The sequence below is a fragment of the Choristoneura fumiferana genome, chromosome 9 (assembly GCF_025370935.1).
Source record: "Choristoneura fumiferana chromosome 9, NRCan_CFum_1, whole genome shotgun sequence".
Taxonomy (NCBI): Eukaryota; Metazoa; Arthropoda; class Insecta; order Lepidoptera; family Tortricidae; genus Choristoneura; species Choristoneura fumiferana.
In genome coordinates this window covers 8583605-8611243 of record NC_133480.1, presented here as the reverse complement: position 1 = coordinate 8611243, position 27639 = coordinate 8583605, and the positions used below count along the sequence as shown (strand labels likewise).

At 35.9% G+C, this 27639-nt stretch overlaps 1 protein-coding gene across 3 annotated transcripts in view; it reads right to left on the bottom strand.

Moving 5' to 3' along the window:
• LOC141431132 (uncharacterized) overlaps window positions 1-27639 on the bottom strand; it is a 98298-nt gene that overhangs the window by 29724 nt on the left and 40935 nt on the right. For all 3 annotated transcript variants that reach the window (XM_074092144.1, XM_074092146.1, XM_074092145.1), the window contains one exon: window positions 12394-12434. The gene's annotated coding sequence lies outside the window, so the exon portion shown is untranslated. The remainder of the gene's footprint in view (window positions 1-12393; window positions 12435-27639) is intronic.

The following is a 27639-nucleotide window of genomic DNA, read 5'->3' as shown; positions in this document are numbered from 1 at the left end:
ATCCCCGAAATACATACACAAAATAAATAATTCATAATAATTAATTAATTAATTATAATTTCTCGTTTAAAAAATGTTTGTATTGTTGTACTGTATAGTTAATAATAAGTACTTCATTATTCATTGAATTGATGACGCGGAGGACATATTAATTTAAGTTCTTGCTAAACCGAGGAATCACTTCTATTAAATTTTCTTTATTTGCAAAATACGTTACACATAAGACTTCCAATTATCGCAGTACGAGTAATTCGTTAATAACTGATGATGTTTTCCACGCACGATATTACATCTGTATACGCGGACGGAAAACCTTTAGGTATACCTAGGTAAGTTTCGCTCGTGTGGACGAACATAAGTCACGAATTTGAACTTCCCTAATTCTGAGAGGAGCTCTGTCCCAAATATATATGTCCTGGACATATGCCAAAATGATGAATGATGATGAGAACGACCGGCAAAAAGGAATGGAGTATAATTCTTTCATCAAGCACGAGCAATGTGCACTTGTGTAAAGAATTTACATAAAGGAAGTGCATGTTACTATCCGGTGCATGGTAAAATGTGCTCTCGTTCAAGTTCGAGTCGATATTTGCCAATTTTGTCGTTCAAGTTTCTCAAGTTTAACATGTTTCGAGCCATTATATTTACTTCCTTACCGTTATGTGCTACATATTTCGAAAATGATATGCAGGAATTTCGACTTTACACGTTCGTGGTTAAAAATTGTATCGAATTATTCGCTAATATTTCCTCTAACTTCAGTTCCGCTAAAACCACGTCAATACAACATGTTCCATGAACACGACACGAGGAAGACCAGACATTGTAGCTTAGTTCAGTTTGTTTTCGACTCATCTTATAAATTAAAAATTTTACCTAAATATACTAAATGTCGACGCGACAGCAAAGTGTAACGGGTAAAAATAGCGAGAAGACGTTTGAATAAAAATAATCTAATTTTAATAAATACTTGCATTAAATTGCGCTTTTAGAGCCCCCAAAAATACACCCTTGTTCACGAAAAGTCCCTAGTTACTCAAATTTATATTTCCTCTGTATCCAAAAAAGGCAAATTTCCAAATCACCACAACTTTTAAAAAAGCTCGTTACTCAAAATCAATAGTTTTTTTGAGTGAACTTAATAAACATAATTTCAAGGATCAATTTGGCTGTCGTGATTTTTCCCAAAGACGAAATAACTGAAATATATTAGTTAATACTAATTAACTTAAGTCTTATGCTTATTATAGCTATACTCTTCCTTTTCAAGCAACATCTCAAAGAACCAGTCAGTTGCTTGTAATAACTTTAATCACACGCTACATACACAAACTCCTTTATGAAATTACCCATCCATCATTTGATTGCAAATCTTGTTAAATTATACGAAATATGTTGCAAAAGATTAAATGATTACTGTTAGTGTGAGCGAGAAGGTGGATTAGTTCCGCTATTCGGGTCATTAGATCAGTTTTTGCTAAAGTGGGTATACCCGGCAATTAGTGGTCAACTAGTGGCGAGATTGGCTGGGCCAAATATTTAGAAGTACTGTGAAATTTTTCAAACGTACTCGTAAGGGATGTCATTGATGTAGTTATGCTTGAAAAAAATCAGTATCAACATCATATCCTACTAATAAAATATATAGTGAGACTAGTATAGATTTAAGTAAATAAAAGATTCAAAGTAAAATTGAAATATCAATTGTTAAGTCTAGCAAAGCTCAGAGACATGAAATTTTGCGCGGGTGTTCTTCATGCAATGTAAATGTAAAATCGCAGAATCTAAATTCAGCTGCCAGATTTACGCTACATTCAGCATCGGTATGGTTTAGTTTTCATAAAATTTAACCCTGAGCATCATCTTTTATAATACTTGCCAAAACGGCAATGAGGAAAAAGATTGCCGCATAAAGCAGCATTTCCACCTGAGATGTGCAAGGATGTGTTGTTGCGAGGAATATGTTTTTCATTAACCAATAGAAACGCTTCATTTACCTTGCCTCGCTCCACTCAGCTGTTTCCACCAGAGATGTGTTATGCGAGGATGTGTAAATAAAGCGTTTCTATTGGTTAATGAAAAACTTATTGGTGGAAACCAACCCCTTTACTCTACGATAATATCACCTGGGCAGTCTAAAATACAGTCCTAGAACTAACTCTCAACTTTACCTACATACCGCAACCTGTCAGCACACAAGCCCTATAAGGTTAAAGTTAGAAGGATGCTGCTCGCATAAAATTCGAGCCATGCAGCAAACCACCGTACAAAGTAGGGGAACGGGTGGAGAACGTGGACATGCCCTTATCCGATACTTGGCTTAGATAGAACGAATTACAGAATAAATATACCTACCGTTATAGGATTTGCACTTAAATTGCATATAAATTGTAGAGTAAAGAGTTGTAAATTAGGCTTAGATTTCTTTGGAGGATTTTTTGGGTTTAGATCACCATTTAATCAAAGCAATAAGTGATTTAGTTGGCGATAACACAGGGAAACAAAATGATTGTGGATGGAAAGATTGAAAGCAGAAATGTTGTCTTTAGTACTTTGTTTGGACTAGTTGAAGACAAAGTATTTCGGAAATGAAATGCTTGACTTTGCTTGTTGCGACAAATTTGTAATTTTTGAATCTGTTTTGCTGAAACCTGTTGCGGATATCTATAATGTCACCACCAGCTCAGTGGATTTAATATATAGAGACCATCAAACAGCGAAATGTTTTCAAAATGTTAAATACAAAGTAGCACTTGCAGTGTTTTGCTTCTCAGGTACGGAACACAGATTTAATATAGGCACGACGTTACGTAAGCTAGTACGCGTAGGGAAAAATTAACGGAATAAAAACACAAATTAAGGATGTACCTGCCTATTATATGCAAATATTATGTTAATAGATGTGTAGAGTACGTACGACAATATGTCATTGTATATTTTCTTGCGTCATAATTCTAAGTGTTGATATGTGAATAGTGAAGACAATTCACTATTAGCGGTTCTAGTTAGGAAGTAAATATAAATGAGGAATGCAAAACGCGAATACTGCTGTAACTTGCGATATCAAACTACTTAACTTGAATGCACATATTTCGGACAGAAATCAGAATCAGTCAATCTGAAGCTGGTGCTTCTGCTATGTAGATGACCTGGGTATCTAGAGGGTCCAACAAATGGAAGCGTTAGGGGGTGATCCTAACGAACTGAATTTTCTTAGAGGTGAGACGTACTAGCCCTTTCGTTCCCAGCCGATACGAGTTTGCGGGTTAATTACATTTGAATTTGAATTATTTGACATTGATAGTAGGATACGAGTAAGGTCCACTGTCATAACTCTTACATTTGAATTTTGAACTTGACATGGATTGTACTTAAAGTCCATTGTTGTAACTCTTTTTATACTCGGCTGGGTTCGAAAGGGCTAGGCAAAACGCGGACTGAGTCTTGCGAGTACGCGTCCACAAAAAGACTAGATCCAAAGACTAGATCTACGAGTATCTACGAGTACTTAACTCAATTGACTTATTGCGAAAACAAAATTATTCCCGTAAATGCGCTTCCGTGATTGCGTATACACCGTACTAGTTTTAGTAGTTTTACGAACATCGAACTACCGAAATGTCATCAAAAGAAACGAGACTTTTTTGTGTTCAGGCTAAAAGTGTATATTTGAATAAATGATAAATCGCTCGTTTTTCCTGGAATTCATCGCGCAGTGGCTAGGGCGAGTCGGGCGATCCCGAAGACCCGAAGTTCCCGGACGCTTTGCGAGTAGTTCCAAGCGCGAGCGCAGTAAGCGCACGCATCATGCTTGTTTTCAAGTTGGCGGAACGATGCCAGCCGCCATACTACTAAATACTCGTACGCTAAAAGAATCGAGGGCGGGAACGCGTACTCACACGTCCAAGCCAAAACCTATTCCAAAAACCTATTCCAGTAAATACGTCTCACATCTTATTTTCTATTAATTTGATATTTTAGGCTATCCTAGGCTATGAGTGTTGACAGTGGATGAACAGACAGACACACAGACAAACACACAGACACACATACAAACACATAGACACACCGACACACATAGCGTTCAAACTTATAACACCCCTCTTTTTGGGGGTTAAAAACTGAACGTTTCCGAAATGGTTGAATAGTTTATTTTAACAAGAATACAACCGACTTGACACAGTAACTCGACAACCAATAGCTCTATCAGTGCGACCGGAGTGAATTTGAAATAAGAACTTAACTTACACAGTTTTAGTTCTTATTTCAAACTCATACACATAGAGGATGAGGGAGGATACTTCGATTCAGCCAATCAACAATAAAACCAAACTTTTAATTTTTAATAGTAGAGAGCGAGAAACGTATGAATAATGCAATATTGCCGTGCTAATCAAGTCACGTAACGTAACAGACATAATTAACAACCAATAACATTGCAATCAGTGCTAAGGTTAAATAAACCAGCGTAATCTATCAAGACAATGCAGTTCGATCAAATGAAAATTGAACTCTCTTTCGAAATTCCGAACCGAGGAGGGCCTATGTAGTGTGTATTGTTATAATTGACAACAGCCCAAAGTACACACTTTCACTGCGACGAATTAGGTAACTCAACAATACCGCCTTGTGCTGTGGGTAGATGCCATAATTAAATTGAACCGACTCACTCCGTTAGGGCCGGCCGAATAATTGCCATTTGATTCGACCAATTGAATGTCATGGAAATAATTGTATTGTTTGTTGAGTAATTGCTATGAAATTGAATGAATGACTATAGAGTGCTATAGACAGATTGACATTGTAATACTAAGAGTAGCAGGGTTCTGGAGTTTCAAACAGCCCGTGGATGGTCAATATGGGGGTTTCAGTGGAAATCTTACATATTATCCTGGCGGTCTTCTCATCATGATATTTTGGCAAAGGTTTTGCCCTCAAAAATAAATGTTTTAAAGGACTTAGATGACAATAAATGTTGCCATTTATCATTAATTTATTCACAATATTTATTTGGGATGTTAACTTTTTGTGTAGAAGTAAATAAATAAGAACACTAGATGCTTCCCCTACAGTGCCTACTACTTGATTAACTATATTAAAACATACCTATCATCGTCCATATTTACACTTTGATATGTTGAAACACTCGCCTTACTCATGTCATCTAGCTACATCACTCATTGGCTCATTAACATTCCCACATTTGTTAACACAAAAAAACGCTATAAAAACTCAAAAATTACCAAAAACACAGCATTTAAAACATTGTTTAAAAGTAATTGTCATTAAGCAAGGAGCAATAAAGCTGGTTGCAAAGCCTCGGCGCTCCAGTTTCCTCGCTAATCGTGCTTGCGGGTAATTTTATTGTTCCAAGCGTGTCGTAACGGTGTTAACGGTCACTGCTACACACGTGCGGTACTGTCACTGTTCACTAGGTCGGAAGTGCCAATGGTCGTGACAATGTGGAAGTAACAGCACCAACTGTTTTAAGTTGACACTGCGAAAAGTAGAACTCAATGACATCAGGAGGATGCTAATTCGCTGACTAAATTCTAAAGCTTAACATGTCACAAAGAGGAATCTATTTGAATGCTAAAATTATGTTTGCGTCACGAAGTAAATACCTCAATGTTCAAATACTCTTTTTTATCAAATAGCTGGCAAACGAGCATCCGGGTCACCTGATGGTAAGCGATCACCGCCGCCCATGGACACCTACAGCATTATTAGGACTGCGGGTGCGTTCGAATAAATACTGGTCAGTCTAAAAACTTCAATTCAGTTTTGGGTATTGCGATTATACCAATATCTGCAGGCAATATTTTGCAGGTGGTAGGACCTTGTGCAAGGTCCGCCCGGATTGCTACCACCATCTTGCTCGCTAATCCTGCCGTGAAGCAGCAGTGCTTGCACTGTTGTGTTTCGGCGTGGAGAGTAAGACAGCCGGTGAAATTACTGGCACTTGAGGTATCCCATCTTAGTCCTCAAGGTTGGCAACGCATCTGCAATCCCCCTGGTGTTGCAGGTGTCTATGGGCGGTGGTGATCTTTTACCATCAGGAGACCCACTTGCTCGTTTGCCATCCAGTCAAATAAAAATAAAAAAAAAACTGATTGGCAGAAACCAAGACTGCACAGAACAATAATACTTCGAAATATTTAAAAAGAAGTACCTACGTGTTATTTTTTCAAAGTATATCTAAGGTGCATTGACGAACTCACATTTTAATTACACATTGCCAATTACCATTAAGAAATAACAACTCATATCTGCACAATAACTAATGACCGGATTTATTTGACTTCACAAATATAATAACAATGTGAAGCTTTAACAAAGAGCGAGCGAGATAAAAGCAGCCGAAGATTGAGGCCATCGGGTTAGGAGGTTCCCACATCAGGCTTTGTGTGGTCAGCTGTTGAAAACCCTGGGAGCTCGTGACCTTCGTGTTTTAGGTGAGCTTTTAGTTTTAACTGTACTGCATACCTGCCCACATAAAGAAAGGCAAAATAGATTAGAAATATAGGTGGGATTAGGGTGGGTATCAATTGTATTTGTTTACTTATTTTTGTACAATAAAGAGTTTACGTACATACATACATGCATGCTTAAGAGATGAGCCAACTAACTTAGTGGTTTTGTGTACCCCATGAAATCATACTTTTAAGAAGTGACCCAGGAGACGTTACCATGGCAACTATAGCTACACTTAAAAGTTGAGTTGCCCTAGACACAAACCACTAACGCAATAGTAATGGTAACAGAAATACTATACAGAGGTGACGACGACCCGTTACGCCGACGGTACCGCTAACGGTTGCATAACACACAACCTTCATCTAATTATGCGCAAGAAGTGGAATTTGCACTATGAGCTGAAACCGTTATGGTATAAAATGTACGTGTATGAAGTGCTTTAAGCAGCGTTTCCACCAATAATGTGCGAGGGATGTGTTTTTCATTAACCAATAGAAACGCTTCATTTACACATCCTCGCACGGCACATCTCTGGTGGAAACTGTGCTTTAAAGTAAGATATCGCTGGAAACTCTAGTTAACAGAAATCTGCCAGTTTTTGTTCAACCGTATATACCTATTCAGGTTTTCTTTTTGATCGAGTAAAAATATGTCGTAAACTACAACAACTTATATTAACTTAATATTTCAGCGTCCGAATCTATAGACCTAAATTAACTAGTTTTTTACAGCTAATTTTATTTCATATAAACTGTAAAGAAAAATAAACCCTTAAGCGTGTTGACCATACAAGTTTCCGCTCAGTACGACATTAAGTACATATTACTTAAGTGCATTTACAAATTAATTTCCTGCGAAAACGTAATGCAATATAACATGTAAGTCAACTCAATATAAGACGCGTTACTGTCACATTTCCATGAGTAATAAATAAGCCTGTTAGAAATTCATTAGCATGAGTTCTAAGACACCAGAAGAAAAGGCCTTCCGTCCGCATTCTGTAGCACAGTAATCCATTGTGTGGCCACGCCTTTACTATGTTAAAAAGAGTGAGCTAGATACAAGATGTATAAATAGTTGGTCAGAAAATAATATACAGAAAGTCCACCCGTAGAAAGTGTCCCTGGGTTTTTACGGGCGTATCTAACGTCTGTTAGGAGATTTCTCCTTTTAGATGTTTTTCTGTGATATTTTGTCACTTGGCCTACTTATTATTTACATTATGCTATACAATATTCATGTGACTAGACAAGACGCAAACGTTTATATGTCATAATTGCTTACATCATTTCTTTCTCTAAAACTGTATAGGATGAAAGCAAATAGAATTGATGAATGCAATAGCGAGCGCTCCGCGCATAAACAACAGGTACCTACGTTTCGTCGACATTGTCTAAAAACCAACCAAATCATGCACTGAAGTAAATAAATTAGAACCAAATACTTAATGTATATTTGGACCTACCTGTCAGAGATTTGTCTTTAGTTAAGAACGATTAATGAAAAGATGCGATCAATGAAGAAATTTGATTGATTTTCTTTGATCACACATTCTACATTTTTAAGATTATTTCGGTTAAGACGGCCGTGGGCCCTTTCTTCAATGAAAATGCAAATCGAGTGAATGGACTTTCTGTACTAAGCGCCGTGGTTCAGTTTCATTGATGTTTTTAAATTGTATAATTATGTGTATCAGATTTAATAACAGGTTATAGTTGTTACACGCAAGGTTTGTGTAGGATTAATTGTCTGTTATTACTTAATAGACGCGCCTCAAATAAATTTAGAAATTAAAGCTGCTGTATAATTATTGTTGCTAAATGTTGTAATAAAAATAATGGAATTTGTAAAAAGATTTGTTCTCACTGCTATCAGTTTAAAAACAAATCACGTAAGTGTAATGTTTTCTACGCATCAAGTTTCATAAAAGTTTACAAGAATAATGGACAAAATACATAAATAATGGTCATTTGATATAGGCCATACAATTTTCTCAGAAATTATAAACTTTACAAGATTGCGAATAAAATAAACCCAACCTAATTTAATCTGTAGATTACAAGAACAATACAGTTCATCTAATTAATAATTATTTAATTAAGACTTATTTTAAGAGGTCTGAAAAGTAGTCGAGTCCATCTAATAAAAAATATTTAATGCCGAGTAATATTCGTCACTACTTAAAAAAAACTCGTACGTCAAAATATATAATTTTCTCAGTGAACTTTATGAACATTGTATCAAGGTTAAATTTTATTGACATATTGATTTTAGATAAGAGATTTTTTCAAAGTAGTGACGATATGTTTCACTTATCTAAAAAAAAGTTTGAACTAAATATTAATAAAAAGTTTTTACTGATTTTGAAGACTAAGGGGCTGTTTCACCATCCATTGATTAGTGTTAACTGGCGGTTGGGTGTGATGCCGTCTCTATTGTTTTGTTCGAATAGACGGAGACGGCATCACATTTAACCGTCGGTTAACGCTAATCAATGGATGGTGAAACAGCCCCTAAGAATAACTATTTCTTATTCTTACTACAGTAAAAATGACTACTACCTATACTTAATTTTTTTAGCATTAGAAAGAAGGTAAGCGATCCTGGCGTGTCTTTTTATTGAAAAACACTTTTGAAAAATAAGTCACTGCCAATATGTAGCAAGAACATATGATCAATTACATTATTTTGGTAGTTACTATTATTTAAAAACGTTTTTCAATAAAAAGAATCATCAAGATGGCTTACCCTTTTTGTAATGATAAAAAAAAACGAAGTATAGGTACACACGGAGACAGAGTCGTGTAAATATTATAAGTAGGAATTGCGTAAAATACCGTTGTTGCTATCGTTGCTAGAAGATATTAAATGACTGTGGAATTATTTAATACTTGCTTTTAAAGCTTCATAAATAATTTACAGGCGATTATTTTATATAATAGAAGGAAACAATCAGGCGGGTCGCCTGATGGTAAGCAATACGACCTTTAAAACAAGGATGTATGTCGGTTAACCTCATTGTGTGCCCAAGAGCTGCGATTTTCTGGATCCGTCCCTTCGGAGGAGAAGAGTAGTACTTGGGATGGTTCAACCCGAGCATCGGTCAATGCTTTTCTGACCAATTTATAGAATATCATTGGGCGATGGCTTACAGCTTCTTGGTGATAGCACGGTGGAAAATTAGCTATATTATTTGAGATTTGAAATTACGCTTGACTTATAGAGACGGATTTTTAATAAATAATAATAATACGAGCCACTATTATATTGCATTATAGTAGTCCGCCGCTAAGAAGTCAATCCTGACACCTGTCATCCTGTTACTCAATATGTCAATGTTTTTGTTTTTTGACGTATTCAGTATGGGAGTGACACGTGCCAGGATTGACTTTTTAACGGCGGACTACTGTAGTGGCACAGACACCGATTTTAAGCTCGCTGCAGCGTATAAATAGGATATTTGTAAATAAATATGTTTTTCCGTATGAAATTTTAATAATCATAATAATAATATCCCAGTAATTAAATAAAAATCCGTGTGACATAGTTCTCACTAGCTGTAATTTCGCTATCATACAAAGCGATATCCGCGTCAACCATCTCCATACAAACACGTTACGGTTTTTTCTGCGTCTTACTTCGAACGAAAGTCGGAAACAAGCGAAACACCAGCTATTAATTATGTTTATATCATGTCGATGTGAATACGTCGTGTATTATCTTTCTTCCAAGTTATGTGCTAATGTAAACTATGTTTTGCTCTGTGGCACATAGAGCTTAGTTCTTTTTACGCAACTATTCACTTTCTTCGTAATATTTGCGTATGCAGATTAAAAGTGTTCATGCATTAAATAACCAGGAACGATGAAACGGTTGAATTAGCTTTGTTAGAGAATTTGAGGTGATGTTAAGTAGTCAATTTATTTTTCTTTCCAAAACCGTGGGTATTTTCTAAATGTGTAGATTTTGACGAAATTGTACTGGTTATAAATAGAACGTAATCACTGGCCTCTTTCTATAGTTCTAAACATACATAAGAAAGTACTAATCGAATAATGAATTTCAATTCCTCTTTTGTCAACAGTATTTTTTATTTTTTTGACTTATATAAGCAGTAGTAAGTAAGATAAGCGGACGCATTTTAAATAAATGACAATCAGAACATCTTATCTAATTATAGCAAGATAAAAAAAAAAACAAATTTAATACGGAAACCTCATCTCCAACTCCATGTTCACTGACGGAAGAGGTCACTTTTTGGGAAACAGTTCGCCTTTGGACTATTTTCTGTCTGTTTTTGTGTTTAATCTTGTTTTGTACAATAAAAAGTTTCCTACTCTTCAGTATTATCCTTTTTCTTCTCCTCCTTAGGTACTTAACGCTACTACATCACACTATTTTTCAAAACTATTTCAACTGATAATCATATAGAAAAAACTATAACATTCTCATCATTATGTGATTACAGATATATTGAAAACGGTAGATATTATAAAAATAATGAACCAAACCACTTCTTGTCTCCGACACTCCAACCATCATAATTTAACCCTTGCATCAGATTGCTCTTGATAAAGCTCATGTTCCAACTTACGCTGGATTCTCGATGGATAGCGCTCAACATTATTTATGTAACGGCAGATATAAATTACATTGTATTACCGATCATCGTTATCATATAATCCAGTATCGCCTATAAAGTGATATAACTTCCGTTAGTTCATTTCCTTCGGTGTCTGTGGCTTTCATCGGTCAACGTTTGGTAATCAATTACATATGAAAGAAAAAAGAAAGAAATCGAAACGTCATAATGTTTTATTTCCGTTAACTTTAAGGGAACATTCAACAAGTCAAACGAAGTTAATTTCTCCAAGGTACTAGTAGCCTAACTCTTACTGTTTAAAATGATACCTAATCAAGAATTAAGACAATAACTTTGGCGCAGTAGTACAGCGTATAAAGGTTCTTAATTTATGTATTTTTTTTAAAGTCCGTACGGCATTTGACAACTCCTGACTTTGTCATGTCTTAATATGTATTAGTTGCTAGAAAATAAGGTGCCGATATTTTCAGGGTATGTAATTAATAACCTAAGAATCAATTATACACATAAATTATTTAAGTATTGTGTGGTAATATTTTTTTGTTTCATACAAAAATACCATTCAGTCCAAAAATAATCATCCTTGAATTAACATTAACTGTATTTTATTTTATTTCATTTAATTGAAATTAATTAACAACGATGCAAATAATCGATCCTCAAAATATCCGCATCTAATTTTCTAGCACACTGCATAATATACAGTAATAATATACAATAATATTATTATTATGAAAATATAGATATACAGTCAGTGTTTAGCGAAGAGAAAACTTAAATCGGTTGAAAATTTAATTTATAATGTTTTTGTTTTAAATCTATATACCTGTCTCTTTTTCAAACGCTTTTCTCTATGTAGCAAGTATTGCGCTACTTGCGTGTGACGTCACATGCAATACCTATGTTTTTCTCTGTCTAATCTTGAATTTCAAACCTTAATTGTTTCTCTATTCGATAACAGGCATTGTGCAAAATTCAAATCACACATTTTGCCCACGTAGTATGATTTAGTTTCTTGTGTTCCAGTAATCCTGTTTTACGTAATGTGCTTATTGTAATGAATTGCTGCATTGTTATTTTTATATTGTTTTTTTTTCTCTCTTTGATTTTTGTTTTTAATCTTTTTCTCCTTTCCTTTATTAGGGTTGTGTTAAATGCTGTGTACAGTTATTATTGTGATGTATTGCGCTGTAATTACGTAAATTAAGTCTCTATATTTGTAATTTCGTAAGCATGCATTATGTTATTGTACCCAAAATTAAATAAAATAGCTACCAGGCAAATAAAAACAATTTAAATATTATAATTACCAGAATTGATTCTTCTTCGTTCTAGTCGACTTCTAAACAATCTGAAACAATAAAATACATTGTTAATTGAATTCTAAAACATTAACTTTTCAGAAAATATTACGTCACTAAAACATAGAGGCCCTCTTATTCTGAGAGGCCTGTGCCCAGCAGTGGGACGTATATAGGCTGGGATGATGATGATGAAAACATAGAGATAATTTGCGGTGTTGCTTTTTGGTCTTGTTGTTCTACGTCCATTATAAACATTTTTACAAATATTCACGAAACGCATATTCGACGCATATTCACGAAAGTCAAATCAGACTTCAATCTTTATATAAGTCCCCTGACTCATCAAATCCTTGGACCAAAAGAACGGAAATATTGTATTGTTTCCTTCGTGATGTTGACAAGAAATAAATAAGTGCAGATTTTGTAAAATTCCGCGGGATAAGCAGTTTTGCACTGGGGCTCAAGCTAATGTTACAATACTCTATTTTGTTACTAAAACTTGTATCAGTTGTAACAAAACGTATTCAGTATGTACTAAACACAGTAACGGTTCACATAACATAACACAACGTGTAAACAAAACTTTTTTTTACAAATGACTCGTTTCACAATTCTATTTTATTGTGAAGCTGTAATGTTTTACAATTTTTATAAAACTAACCAAACCTATAGGGTTCTACACAATGGTCTTAAAATAAATCCTGAATAGTTCAGTTTCAGAATAAAATTTTAATCCATGAAGCATTAGTAGGATTTTATTTGCGAAATGAAAGGATCAGAGTAACTTATATGACACAGGTTAAGTTAGTACAGTTAGTATTTCTATAGCCTCTATCAACCTACTAAAACAGGTTGTCGTTATCGCGGGGTCGATGACCTGAGATAAGGCATTAACAAACAACCGTTTCCTGGCTGGATGCTATTACTTTTAATCTTCACTGCATTTTGATGGCTGATAAGTTTTATTGGTTTGCCTGTTGGGTTCGATTAATTTGGAGACATTCTTTGTTGGCACAAGTTTTATTGAGACGATGCAGTAAGCTTTTAGAATGTATTCAATGGCGTTTCCGTTTAGATGATAAAGCTTTTCGTGGAAATTTTATTCGAATATTTAAAATATAGGCAACTAAAGAATTACTTAATTTATTGAATCAGGCGCTACTTTACGGAGGTTCATATTAATGAACTGAAACAATCACTTTGCTCACCCGCGACCTTATGATAGCTACGTTTATGCAAGAAATGTGGGTTCATGCGGTTCCTCCACCTCCACACTGTAAGAACACACACAAATCACACAAACCCATCTGTCACCACCACCACCACCACACTGATGCGTTTTGAACTCAACCAGAGCTCATCTACACACAACAGCGAACTGTATGTATGTGTGTCACTGTTGCTATCTAAAAACCAAATTATACAGTAGATTAATCCGGTTTTCAGAGCTAAAATAAAGTTTTTTTTAGCACTAGATTTGCATCTTGGAAGTACTGTTTAATGATGAGACAACTCCCCTTTTTCAGTGCCATTCAATGATCCAGTGACACTTTTACGTAAGTACAGCTCTACACCGGCGGAACTGTTACGTGAAAAATGTAACAATGATCCATAAAAAATATTTGGTCCAAATCGTACACACGGACAGACAGATTCGTCACGATGGGCGATCGTGAGGATCCGACTTCGTAGGGTATAATTTGTTTTTTCACAAAGGCGTTGCGCTCTGTAATTTGTTTTCTATTTTCTTGTGAATGTTTAACATTGTTTAATAACGTATTACTGTGGTTAACAACGTTTATCACAATGATGTAAGAAAAAGTAGAAGTGTTTCTGTAGAGGCCGTGAATTGTTTATAAGACGAGGTGTACATTGTATTGTATTGTCCATTTGTAAAGTTTTCCACGGCTTTTAAATATGGCTAATAGAGCAAATAGAGTAACAATTTGAATAAGTAGCAATCCCAGCCCAGTACGTACAGTCAAGGAATTTAATTCATGGGCCACCATGGAACCTTTTCAAAGGAAAAGTCATTACGACTTTCCTTGTTAATTAATGCGATGTCACTATGACGTTTACTGTGAAATGGTTCCGTGGTCACCAGGCCAATGAATTAAACTCCTTGACCATACTAACGTCGTCAACAGATACAGAAACTGTTATTCTTCATCACGTTATTGTACTTTCTCAACTCTGATAAATACAATTTCATACTCTTCCTTCGGATTTCGATCCTCAGGCTTAGGCCCTGTGATGAGACAGATAATTAATTATGCAAACTACAATGAGTACAAAAGTGTAGTCGCGCTCATTAGCTTAGACTATTTTGGAAATGGTACTACTGTGTCGCTCAGTGTATCGGTATGCGTAAGCTTGAAAGATCTCAACTTATCTGATGTAAAACTATTAACTCTAAGTTTTGATCTCAACACGTGTGAAGTTCCTATTGAAGACATCTTTCCGAATGAATTGCGAAATAAAACAATTCCGGAACCGGAATCGAACTTTCGCCGTCCGTCATTACGGTTTCACTCAATAAACTGTTAGTTAAAGCTATCGCGATCCGATGCGCAGTTTTCACCGGGCTTTTGTTGTTGACCAGCGGTCAGCAAGCATTGGATGCAAAGTTGTATAATATTACCGTTTTATTGTAAATATGACAATGATGATGCCTTTCTCGTTTTATTGGCTGTCATTTCGCCCATGTGTCGAATTAAATATGAATGAATTTGTGATCATACCTACGTCGCCAAGAAGGAAAATACTTTCTTTTCGTATTTTTAGTTAAAAGGCTTCATTATTAATTTGGTTTAAACTTTTATTAACTTATTAACTCCATTGGTTGAGGCTGCAAAATGTCAGTCAGTCAGTCAATCAAGTTACTTAGTTAGTCACGGTACTGTTTTATAGGTATACTCGTAGCGTGTTTATAAATTAGAACTGCAAATCGAATCAATCATAGTTTAATAATTAAACTTTAATTGCTGCTTTGAATTGTTTAATTTGAGCAAATAATACACTTTTAGTATATCAAAGAGACAGATAATAAAAACAAGTCTTACTTTCATACTCTAAGTACTTTTGTTAGACCTTCACAATGTGCTTTAAGTTATCCTTGCTTGAATTACGGTAATTAAGTGTCAGATATCACGTGTGTAATGATTTGTGCGTGCCGGGCATCGAACCTTGGACCAGTTGCGAGTATGGCATACCTACGCGCTTGCGTGCAATGAGCTCACAAAATGCGACTATTTGAAGTAGGTACGGTTGGGAAAAAAGTCACCAACAAATAACGATGAAATACCTATTTGATAAAATTATCAAACGGGTAATCGAATTTATTTATCTATTTACATGCAACATGACAGTTGACACCATAGCGTTACATTAGATTTATTTATTTACTAGCTTTTGCCCGCGGCTCCGCCCGCGTGGTATTCGGTTATCGCGCGCTGTTCCTTCGGGAACTGTGCATTTTTCCGGGATAAAAAGTAGCCTATGTCACTCTCGGGCCCATAAACTATCTCTATGCCAAAAATCACGTCGATCCGTCGCCCCGTTACGGCGTGAAAGACGGACAAACACACAAACATACAAACACACTTTCGCATTTATAATATTAAGTATGGATTACATTAGATTAGAGATTTATTTATTTACAAATGTTTACCTTTATAGGTAGGTACCGAGAAATTGCAAAACACTTAGGTATCCTACATTTGTAAATGGCGCAATGATAGCGATGCTCGCTCGCCTATTTCTTATTGTATTAGTGTAAAAAGCCTATGGAATTAGTAAATGTAAAATATAAGAAAAATGTTTTCATTTGTATCAACGCCATCTATCAAATTTATGACGTGTTTGTGTAGAGAAACCTTTCGTTTGTCATAAGGCGTGTAGTGTAGGCCTCTCTTGTTGATATTTTGTACTTACCTACCTTACAGAAACGCGTGACTGATTGATTGACTAAAAGCACAGCCTAAATTGCTAAAGCTAGACTAGAAATTTGGCAGATATATTAAGTAGGTATGGTTTAAGTACCTAACTATGACTGAGATGGGGATAGAGGTGTTTTTATTCTGCAACGACGATGAAGCCGTATGGGAATAAGATAGTTACTTATATTATTTAACTGTTGAAGGTTGTTTTCACTGACTTGACACATAATAATATGTTAATTTATTACTTAGAGCATAAAATGTTTAATAAAAAAACAATCTCTCCTACAAACATCCATTGTTACTTCCAATTCATAAAACTTGAACTGTCTAAACATAATTAGGTCAATTATCTAGAGAAGCTAGAACTGTGTTTGCGAACGTCATTTTGTAGTTTCATTAGAAACTTGTCGTACTGTCCGTATCACGCGATCTGTTTGCGGGAATTTCACAACAGCGCTAATAGCGACTAGACGTGGGTGTGTTGGTGGTAAAAATGGGTGAATGCTTTCGGTGGGCGAAATTGGCGAATGGGGGGCTAGTACGAAATTCGAAAATCGAAGTTCGTATCGTACCGTCCCTCAATCTCGCGTTAAACATGTATTTAAGCGTCAGCGGGACGGCAAGATAGGAAGTGCGAATTTTGCACTTCGTAGTAAGTAAGGGCCTGTTTCCATCCGCGTAAGTTCGGACTCATCATCATCATCGTCCCAGCCTATATACGTCCCACTGCTGGCACAGGCCTCCTCTCAGAACAAGAGTGCTTGGGCCATAGTTCCCACGCGGGCCCAGTGCGGATTGGGAACTTCGCACGCACCATTGAATCGCTTTGCAGGTTTGTGCAGGTTTCCTCACGATGTTTTCCTTCACCGCAAAGCTCGTGGTAAATTTCAAATGTAATTCCGCACATGAATTTCGAAAAACTCGGAGGTGCAAGCCGGGGTTCGAACCCACGACCCTCTGCTTGAGAGGCGATAGGTCAAACCACTAGGCCACCACGGCTTCTCCACTAGGCCACCACGGCTTCTCTTCGGCAAGTTCGGACTACTTACTGGGAATTACTTACTACTTGTCTGCAGTGTGAAAAACTTGGAAAAAAATCCGGTACGAACAAAGGGGTGTGGTGCACACGACTGGAAAATACAATGTACTAAAATTTCGATCAAAAACCGTTTTTGGCGTGTTCCTTCAGTCAAGCCAATTCAACAATGCCGATCTATTCCGGATGAATTTGATGATACCATGTAAAACTGGAATTATATATTATTTTTAAATGCAGTCACACTTGACGTCGTAAACTTTGTGTGTGTCTTTGATTGAAAGAGTCTTGGATAAAAATATGTCAAAGCTACTATTACATTTACCTATGTAAAAAAAAATATTAACTAATTTTTATACTAATTAATTTTTTCTCCTTTTATAAATGTCGCTGGGTGATTGCAAAAATGGCATAAGTCAAAATATTAAACTAACTAGTAATGGACTGTAATGATTGGATAGTATTTTTTACTTATGCCACTTTTGCATTCACCCAGAGACTTACAAAACGTTGCCGATTACAAGGTAAAAAGTTTATTTGTCCATTCTTTTCTATGTTTGACCGAGCCCTAAACCGGTCTAGACTCCGGCGCAGCTTCGGGAAGTTGGCAATAGGCCTTGAATTCGATAAGGCTGCTGCGGCTTTCCTATTTCCAATTATAGAGAGAATGGCGCTTTGACGAACTCCACGAAAGAACTAGATTTACGATTGAAATGATGTTTCAAGCAATTCACGCACTTGCTAGAGTTTAACAACTAAATACCCAACTAATCGAAACAATAATTTAAGGAGTTTTGTTTATTGTGTTTTTATTTATTGTATATACATTTAATAATAAGTTTTTTTACGAGTTCTTGTGTATGATTTTTTTATATGTACTCGTACTTACGAGTAGGTAGGTATGTTCTTTTATCGATACCGAATTATATTAAATAACACAAAATATAATAATGAACCATAATATAATATTTACTTTACTTATTCGCAAAATAAAGATATAGATATTGCATCTAGGGCCTAATACTCTAGCCTCCAGGGCACGCGTACGCTCCAAAACCCCCACATAGCAAATTTAATCTAAATCGTCAGAACCGTTTCCGAAATCTACAAAATAAATAAATATACAAGAATTGAGCATGTCAAGATATATGGTAGGGTAAGGTAGGTTACATTGACCGAAAATAGAAAATATGGCGACTAAAACTGCACTCTGTTAGATAGGATAATGAAAGGAATCGTGCGTTGCATTTCGATCAAGGAAAATGTTAAAGTACTTTGCATTCACGATCGAAAAAAATATCCGTGCGAGTATGTGTTGTGTTTACAATAACAAAGGAAGGTTGTATGGTTGGATGGGTGTTCGGCGAAAATTATGTATAACTATTCAACCGACTAGTATACAAACAAATTTTGTTCGATACGCCTAAGTGTAAACGTTACTAAAATGTAACCTACAATTAGACCCAATGTAATATAAATATAGAAAAAATGACAACTAAAAAAAGTATCATTACAAATTATCGTTATAATACAAGATTTAAAAAATATCTTAGAATTCAATTTACGTAGATACCCAACGTATTTAAATATAAGTAAATAAAAACTTATTCGTTTTTATTAATTTTAAATTTCGTTGAGCGTTTTGCTAACAAAAATTAGAAAAATTAAACAAAGCGATACTAAATAGGATCTAACATATTAATGCGGATTGGAAACGTTACACACAACATTAAATATATTCGCGGATTTCCTCGTATTCTCCCTTATAGCTTTACAGTGGCAATACTTGCATAAATAACTTGTAGTTTAAAAGATAATCTGTCTTTATTATATAAAGCTAACTCGTGTCTAGCGGCGCAGGCGCAGCGCTGTCATCGACCGCGCCCGTTACTCGCCAAGGTGTCTGCACAGAATAAACAAACAGACCAGTCGCTGCCTACGGATAAAATAAGATTTTGGTAAAACAGTCAACGATAAACGTGACCAGTTTTAGTGAATGAAAAAAAGTAAATTTTTGAGGTACTGAGAATATCAATGCTTCTAAATTCCTTTTTAACCACCGAAAATGTCTCGGTAGCATTTATTTAACTTTGCTTGTTATTTAATTACGGTTAAATTTTGGTAGTCGAATTTATTCGACGTTGTCGGGTTGACTTGTGATGTACATAATTTAATTATGTACTTAAGTTGAATGACTGAATGAATGTAGAGTCATCTTAAATATTATAGTTAGCTAAAAACTTTAATAAAATTTCTAGCAAAAAATATTTAATTCGATTGTTAGATATTTAATAATAATAATAATAATAAATCATTTATTTCAGACAATTAAATCCATAATTTGTTAGTAACAAGGTCTCTTTAAATACCTAAACAAAAATATACTTTACTATAAATATTTTTTATTGAACACTACAAAACTTGGCAGCAGTAATGCATTGTAGACTAGGTACGCAATCTTACGCAGGCTTACAAGATATTTCTGATATGAAAAGATATTGTTTCAAAAGGAAAATCATAATTCGTGAATGTCAATGACATTTTTAATAACAAATGTTTTTATCAAGTTAAAAGAATACATGTCATCGTATAACTAATCATAAAATACCGTCTTCGTAATTCGAGTAAAAGAAATCGTCATAATCTTTTTTTTTTTCAAAGTTACTTTTGGAGTCCAAATGGCATTACATTTTTTATCAAAACAGATTTACTTGATCGGCCATCGAAATATGACAAACAGACACACTCGCTTCCGCATGTAAAATAAAAAAGTGTGACTAATTCTCACTTTCAATTTTATTCTGGCGTGCGTTTGTTTAATTTATCAAACATATGAACGCACTAATCAAATGAATACAAACAATGGATTTCAATAGCTCTTACCGTTTGTAAACAATTGATTGTTTAATATTGTATTAAGCTACGTTTAAATTCTGATTAGCAGTAAGTTAGCCACGAAATGTAAGATTTTTTAAAAATAAAAAATAAATATGTTTTAAAATACCTATATTTTTTTATAAAAAATGGGGAACTAAACTGTTTAGGTAGTGGAAAAATAAATTGTCTTATTAAATATTTCCATCTGCAATTTTATCATCTTTGGAACATTTGAATAGCCGTGGTGGTCGTGGACGTGATTTGAGTTTGATTGTTTTTTCTTTGCTCTAACGTAATACTCGAAGTCACGTTGTTTTAGTAAAGTTGTAGGCTCACTAATACCTATATATTACCTAATGCAAAATAATGATCGATGTGTTACCTAGTCAATTAAGTCCAGCATGTCTAAAGATATAACACCATCTGATAAAACATTTTACAAATAAGTATCTAAGCTTATAAACTTTATAAGACTTTGAAAGTAGTAAGCTTTTTATCCGCAGCTCCGCTCGTGTGAATATGATCTGATCTAGATCTGACAGTTGAATTGAAATTCCAGAATTTTACTGAACTCCTATGGGAATCCCCAATTAATATACAGCAGTATTTATTCAGATTGTAAAACCTTCATGCCTCTAGACTAAACGGTTATAATTTCGGAATTTTACGTGCGAAGTTTCTGATAAAAGAAGTATTAGAATAAGAAGTAGTATATGTAATTAAAATTATATTTACTTCACATATACATACATCGGTCTAGTCGTTTTACTTCCTCTTGCAAAGCAGGATAGTGATAGAAGAGTGAGAAGTAGATAGCAGACAAAGTCACGGGTAACAACTATTGTATAAACAAACATTTCATAACCTACAGAACGCATCATAGATTTAATTGAATCATTTGTTAGTAAAACCTCATGTTTCAAAAGTTCAAGGTGTCCAATTAAATAAATTTGTTTGATTTAAAAATCAGATCAATTTATTACGTCCTCACGTCTGAATTCGCTTTTAATATTTATCACGGAACGAATTTAATTTATGGTCGTTGTGTCATTCACATTAGGGTGAGCACATTCGTTTTTATTCTGGTAAGGTCAATGGCAATCTATGAATTTGTAAATTGCTATCTTACATTAGTGTTTAGGTACTTTGTTAATAGTTTAATTTTTGATACAAGCTTTTTTAATGACTGTACTTTTTGCTGGAGGACTATCTGCTAGCACATCCTCAATGGTATATTAGGGGATACTTATGAATAGATCTCTAGTTACGACAATTTAATTTTAATTTGTACTATTGGTATCAAAGGCTTTGTCTTTCGAATGGCCGGGTCCCCATGAGCTTGTGATTGGAAGCCCGTAGATACCAGTAATAATAATAAAAAATTAAAACTAAAATATTTTATTAAAAGGAGTCCCTTTAGGCAAGGTTCCGTAGATACTGGCACCGTTCCCTCTTTGAATAGCTAAGCTACTTAATACTTTGTCCGAAAAAATTGCCTGCTTTTTCATCCCCTGTGACGTCGACTATTTATTATCTTTGCTATTTCCATATAAAACCTCAAAGTGCTAGAACCCCACGACTAAGGGTCTCGATACCGAACGGGACAAAATCGAAGCCTACTCATTTGTAAATTAAATGATAATAAATAATCTTTAAGTATTCATTTACCTACCGAATCATAAGCTAATAATACAGTAAGATTAATATTGGCATCATTCAGCAAGATAATTCTGAAATGCAAATCAAAATAAATGATTGACAGACTTTCAGATGTTTTTATCACGTGTTCACTATGTACTTATAAAATTATAAGTTTGTTGCAGAACTCTTCGAAAATTCGATGACGAATGAAGCAAAAATGCGAAAAATGACAGTTTGGCAATCTTATCATTTCCACAGTCGCATTGTCAAGTGTCGTGACAGCGGCGGCCGGTGACACAGTTCTGACAATCCACTCCAGTTTACGGATTGCTCCCTTATCGTAGCGCGAACGCAATCAATGTTTAGGAATTTTGTTTACGCAACAACACGATTCGGTAAAAATAACCCAGAGGTCTCGAGACTATTGGCGGTTTTCATTTGTTTTTGTGAGGTGCATTCACTGGTGCACTATTTAATGAAGTATTTGATACCACCCTATCCTACTATTTTAAATGAGAAAGTTTGTGAAGATGTGTGGTTGGAGGTTTGTTACCATCTGGACAAATTCACATGTAACTTAGCGTACAGGCACACAAATGTCTGAATTGGGACATTAGGATAGTTAATATTCTAGTAATGGTTCTCTATCATTTGCCCGAATTTATCGTTTTCTAGAATTTTCATTTGCCATAAAGTAATTTATTTCTGAAATAGTAATTTCTTCAGAGTTGATATTAAACAACCTAACCTAATCTACTGCATTCTATATGATGACATTAAAAAAATCCTGAAAACAGCACGGTTCTACATATTTTATGGCAAACGTTGGTATGGCAAGTGAAATTCGGGCAAATTAAATTCGGGCGAGTAAAGGTAAACGTTCTGGTAATATGTGTTCCCCTGGGATAATATCGTCTAAACCTTGCTTAAATGACTACAAACAAAGAGGGTTTACCTACATCGTCTAGAGTACGCTTTATCGCTCCTGCTGGCTCGTGCTGACGTATCGACTTCAATCTGGTACAAAATTATTTTCATGATTTTTTAGAGTTGGATGGATAGGTTTGTTGGTTAACAAACCCGCTAATCCTTTGCAGAGCGGCATTCTCTTCATCAAAGACTCTTAAACATGCCGATAAAAATAAACAACATACTTACGTTCTAGCCACGACTGCGCAGTGTATACTATTATTATCTCTTTTCATTGCGCGGCCAAGATGCTCGCGGCACAGTGATTACTTGGCTGGCAGTTCACGCATGGACATAGAATACGATCGCCACGCCGCTGGGGCATAGTCAGGCATAGTAAAGTCGTGCGCGTTAATGAGCATACCTTGCGCGCGCAACCTTCAACGCACTCACACACTCACCGTGGGCGAGTGATCAATCAAAATTCAATGAAACCTACCTCATGCTTAGCTAACATGACTGAAAGACAACCCATTGTCGTGAGCGTCAAATTTAATCATGAATGTATAATAAGACAGCGAATCGGTGATTTGACAGAAAAACCCACATCGAATGAAGAGGCTTGCATTCATTGTGTTACAAAATAATGTAAAATAGAGTGGGCGATGTAGGTAATACGGTATTTAAACAACAATTTTTTTTAATAACTTTTAATGTCTATGTACCTATCTCATTTTAATGTTAGTTATTTTTGGAAGAACAGTTTAATTCATTTTAAACCCCCGACGCAAAAAGAGAGAAGTTATAACTTTGACCGCTATGTGTTTCCGTTTAACGGTGTGTCTGTCTATGGCACCGTAGCTCTTAAACGGCTGGACCGACCGATTTGAAGGCAGATTTTTTTATTCGAAATCAGGTTTTCTAGCGATGGTTCTTAGACATGTTTCATCAAAATCGGTTCAGCCGTTTTTGAGATATTGAACTTTGAAGTGACAAAGTCGGAGGTTTTTCAACATTTTGTTGGTTAGGTTAAGTTTACTAGTTGTGCACAACCGTTTAAAGTTGCGCTGGTCAAAATGTAAAATCTCAAAACAAGTTTGTAATAAGCTACAGCGCATGATTGATTGAGACATCTCTTCAAAAATATGAAATAGCCACGAGAAAGATTAATCGTGACTAATTATTAGTCAGTCTATGGCAAGATTGGGGTCAATTATGATAAATAGTACGCACGTGTTGAAAATATATATTAAGACCCATACCGTTATAATGGCAAACCAATCAGATATGTACTGTAACGGTCACCGTTAGCACCACTCAAAGGTGGTATTGAACCTGTTTGAAGCTGTTAGAATGCATAGCCCTTAAGGCTATGCGATAAATACCAACGGTGATGTCGAATCGAGACCAGGAAGGTATTTGCAGGGAGTGATTAGAAATTAGTAGATCATACGGCATGGGCACTAATGCGCGCGACCAACAATGCGGCGACAGTTTTCTCTGTTCATTGTGTGTGCTCACATGTTGTATGGCGCAGTCACGCAATGAGCTATGGAGAGAGCTATTCTAGGAGTTTTTTTGCGCGATATGATCCGGAATACGAAAATTCGCCGAAGAACTAGGCCCATTGCTGGTCGGAGCTCTTACTGGAAATGCCTTGCTAAAATGCATTTATTCTAGGTCAGTGATGGGGAAACGGTGGCAGAAAGTTACAGATATTTTAAAGAAGGGCCAGGACTAAATCCCTTCGCGGGCCGGAGTTGGCCCGCGTCCGGCCCGCGGACCGTACTTTGCCCATCACAGATCTAGGTGTTACAGACAGCCCCCTGTGCAGGGCATGCATGGAGGCAGAAGAGACAGCCACTCACATCCTTCTGGAATGCTCTGGTGTGGCGAACTACAGGGCACTACACCTCGGATCACTGCAGGAACTCACCGGAAACGTAAAGGGTCTGCTAGGCTTCCTCCAGGAGCTAGGCTGGCATGAATAGTGCCTGCAGCCTAATCACGCAAAATAGGCGCACTTAGACGTCGAGTTGCGGAAAACAGCCCGCTAATACCTATACCTAATACCTATAGGGCCACCAACCAATATAGTTTGAAGAATATGTACCATTGTAAATACATTTAAGTGATAGCGGATAGGCTACATCGGTCGAAGAACAAATAACCGTAAGGAGAAAGGTTCTCGAGTGATGATAACATACGGAGAGACGCAGCATTGGCAGGTCTCTTACTAGGTGGACTGACGACATCGCGAGAGTTGAGGCAATAGGTTGGATGCAGCTGGCAAGTTGTCGTTTGTTGTGGCGTTCTATGGAGGGGAGGGGGCCTATGTTCAACAGAGGATGTTTTCCGGCTTTGATGTTATCACTGTGTAAACGCTGAGCAAATGAACTGAGTAAACGCTAGTTTTCCAGCTAGTAGCTTCTAGCCGCGGCAGGGCCGATAGGTAGTGTCAATAACAATAATAGACTTTATTGGGCGATAAATTGATAAGGCTCGATATTGGCTAGTAAAACAGTGTACATACCTACATAACAGTACATGTAGGTACGTTAACAATTTGCACAGTGCGAATTTTTATAGTCGCCATCAGAAGTCTTCGCGACTATGAGGTCAATTAAAATGGAAATTTGTATTATTTATACTTTAGCAGAACAATATTAAGATAGACTGATGAATGACAGCTTTACATAAATGTACTTAGGTACCAACTTGCAGATATATCACAATGTAGCCACTGACCTTAAAAATCTTAGATATGGTAGTACGAGTAGTAACCTGAACTAAACATCAGTTTGTAGTTATTTTGTAACATTCAAAGGTCTTAGGAGATACATTAAGTTAAGGGCTAGTAACATCTGCTCATGACAAAATAAATTGCGAATTAAAGTAGAGGAAAAGAGATGAAAATATTGTGTGGAGATCTACTTACATGTAACACGCATTAGATATACATAATATAGAATTATAGCTAAGGCACATACCTACTTACCACCAACTCTCTAATAGTCTTTTACCGGTAAATAAGTAGTCATTGTAGGACCTAACATAAATACGAGACGTATACATCCTACAGTTGTCTGAAAACCTGCATCTACAGACAATGCCGTATGACATATGAAGGCGAGTATGTTAATAAAGCCTTCCGTCCCTGCGGCACGAATACCTATCTCACTCCGTCATGCGCATTTGCATATGCGCGCGCGCTTGTCACTTGTTTCCAGTTTCGCTGACGCTCGTAACCTCGAAATGGAGAGAAAATCCGACATGTTTATGCACCTGCACCCATACACTAACGCTTATTGCGGATACAAAGCATTTATGTTTCGCACATTCCTAATGGTTAGAAATGGAAAGTATTTTATCGGATTCCCTTGTTATCTAAAAGGGTGCAGTTAAAGTGCGACCCAGTAATTGTTGACCTGGTATAAACGACAATAATGCGCGACCTAAAACCCATCTAAAACTTGCTGTTGTTAATTATGAAAGGCAGCTAACTAGGAACTTGATTTGCCTAAACTTTTGACAGGACATCAGTGATAACAACTCGCGGGGTGATTGCAAGAGTGGCACAAGTCAAAGTATAAAAATAACGAATAATAAACTGTAATTATTGTATTTAAAACAAAAATAAATATTGAAAAATTAAATTTTTATATGTACCACTTTTGCACTCACCAAGGAACTATGGCTAAATTTGTGCACACTACTACCATTTATTGCATCTGAAGATATACCTAAAACCCCATTTAGACAATGCGAGAATTTTCATGCAACTTTCACTACATTGCGGTATTTGTTTGATCAACTGAATTCATTGGCCCTCAAAAGTCTGCGATGTAATGCAAATTGCATGCAAGTTCTTTAATGGTCTAAATGGGGGTTAACTCACGCTTCTATCGCTCTCCAGATTGACTAAAGAAAATTTTACTCCACGCCACTCTCAGATTTTTGCTTTTATGGTCGTTTCAAAATTGGATGTGCTCCCTAATATTTAATATGGAGAATCTGGCAAAGGTTCATGGTACGAAGCAAAATTTCACTCATTGTATGTACAGGTGCATATTGGAAGAGAATTTGGTCGTGTCCAATCGAAATATACACAGTTGCTTCTTCGTTTTCACTTTTTAAGAAAAACGAATTGATATTCGACAGGCGAATATTCAGCATTTTCTCCAACAAAATTTTTTTACTAGGTTTTTTACATTTTTGCGTTATTGTAAGATATTCTGATATGATTTTTGCCCCTCCTAACCTAAAGTGTTTTTAAAATACTCAGTTCATTCAATTCACTCCATTTTAGGGTAGACTAATATTTCAAGCACTTGCCGATAAGAGACAGAAACGACACCAAGGCGGTTCTGCAGCAACATCCGCAGACTTCTCTTGTCAGGCCTGTGGACGAACATGTCGTTCTCACACCGGTCTAGTCAGGCAAGAGGCAACATGCCAAAATTCGTAAGGAACAGACATGTAGGCCTGAGGATGAAATATTTTAATAAACTAAATAATAGTTAAGACCAATTTCTATCATAAACGCGTAATGAATAGTAATTCATCTACAAGTTTTTCAATTAACTTTTGAACTGCAACTTTGAAGTAACTTTCTTGACCTGGAAGTCTCTATAAATATACCGGTTTTTCTTTAATGTTAAATGGACAGCCTTAAATTAGAAAACTTTACTCGGACACTGTATGTACCTACTTAACAGTAATAATAGGAGATCTGCGTTAAACTTCGTTTGTTATGATTCGTTTTCTCCACCAAATCAAATAAGCTTTGAATTTAAAACTAAATTATGTCACTCCATACCTACTAACTGTACTGTTTAGGTACTGAAA